Here is a 1,839-nt window from a genome sequence, read left to right on the forward strand (position 1 = left end):
TAATTACAGTTGCTTAGATAACAGACTGAACTGAAACTAGTACTAATTAAGAGAACACCATATTTATACTATACTGCTACAGTTTTTCCCTCCTTACTCTCTCTCCCTTCCCCTTATACATTGGCACCCTGAAGTATCAGGAATGCAAAGCAGAGTCAGTGCTCCTGCTAGCAATCTTATTTCCCCCACAGCTTTCTGTTGGACCATCAAAGTTTGCTCCAGCTGACTCCCTACCATTTCACAACCTTGAAGTTTTTGGTCCTGTTTGACTGTAGTGGACTTGGCTCCTCTGCAGTGGGTTTTGTCATGTGGTTTTCGCACTGGTAGCTGGAAATCAGTTGTGTAGTTTGCCTTTGTTAGAGGGGTACTTCACTGTTTTAAACTAATAATTATTACACAAATGTCATGTAGGCTTGAAAATCAAATACTTTACAGACAGAAGCACAGCAAATTTAGTCCTGGAAAAAGACAACATCCTGGTTTTAATAGAGGTGGTGTTTATTTTGTATCTATCTGAGCTCCTGAAAAAGAGGTATATTCACCGAACCTTTGGTATTGATGATCTAGTAGATAAGAGTTTTTTCTCCTTGCAATACATGAAGCCCTTAGGATAAGTACCGCAGCTTACAGTGTGGTATTTAAAAATTGCATGAGTAGGTCTAGATATGAAGGATTACATGTGTATTTTTTGACAGTTTGTAATTGGTGCATGAGAAGAACATCATTTAGTGTCGATACAGCTGTTGATAGAGCATGTGGGCCTTATGAATGTGGAGAAATGTAGTGCTTGAGCTTCTCTCCTACATGGATATGGGGCTCTCACTACTGATTCCTTTGATCTATGTAATGCAAAAATCCGTTTACTTGCAATTCCTTTTAATTATGTGAAATTTGGATCACTTTTAAAATTTGAATTTTTCTCAAAAGTCTATATTTTCTTCATGCAAGGGAAGAAGAAGGGGGAGAGAGAGACGTTTTCACACAAACATTTCAAGCCCTTGTAGATAAGAACAGTTGTCAGGTATCTGGCTGACAGCTTCAAGAAGTGTTGTTATGTGACAGATCCTTTCCCAAATTACCTTAGAGAGAAGAAAGGGCTCTACTGAGCTAATCATTCCTCCTTGCTCATTGCTCTGTGATAAAAGGACAAGGAGATACACAAAACAAAATTATGCAGGTGGTGTTTTGTGAAGCTTGTTGCAGCTGCCGGCCTTGCCAAACGCTTAGGATGGGAGGCAGATTGCGTTGCAAGCAGGAGCAACGTAAAAAAAACCAACCACATTTCCAGGAACAAAACCAAAATAAAAGCCTGTTTGCTCCTGAATGCCCTTGTTGGGGGTAGGGCCCAGGGCCACAACCACAGTCATCACCTCAGAGCCTGCTCAGGAGGGAGCAGTTGGCCATTTCCTCATTTGCATGGTGCTGAGTGTGTTCAGTGCTGCAGCGGAGACAGGAGGTGCTGGTGGCCACCCTGGGGAGCATGCAGTCTGTAGAGGAGGTGCTTCACCAGGGCAAGGGCACAGGCAGGAGCGGGGAGGCTCTTTTCCAGGGGCTGAGCCAGTGTAACCTCACATGGGCTTTGTCAGTGGTGCTTTTTTTTTAACATCTAAGATGAAATGACAGTTCATAGCAGTTAGCCTGCCAGGGTGGTGAAAAGATCTCCATGAAGTTAACAGCAAGTTAACTGAAGTCTATGGTAATTCTGCAAAAATCTTAATACCTGGAACAAGAGAACACATTACGCTGGCAGCAATTTCCTTTGACACCAACATTTTTGGCAGCCTAGGGAATGCTGATCCATAGGGTGCATATTATAAACCTAATTTTAAGCATACTAGG

Source organism: Buceros rhinoceros, unplaced genomic scaffold (genome assembly GCF_000710305.1).
Source record: "Buceros rhinoceros silvestris isolate BGI_N320 unplaced genomic scaffold, ASM71030v1 scaffold43683, whole genome shotgun sequence".
NCBI lineage: Eukaryota > Metazoa > Chordata > Aves > Bucerotiformes > Bucerotidae > Buceros > Buceros rhinoceros.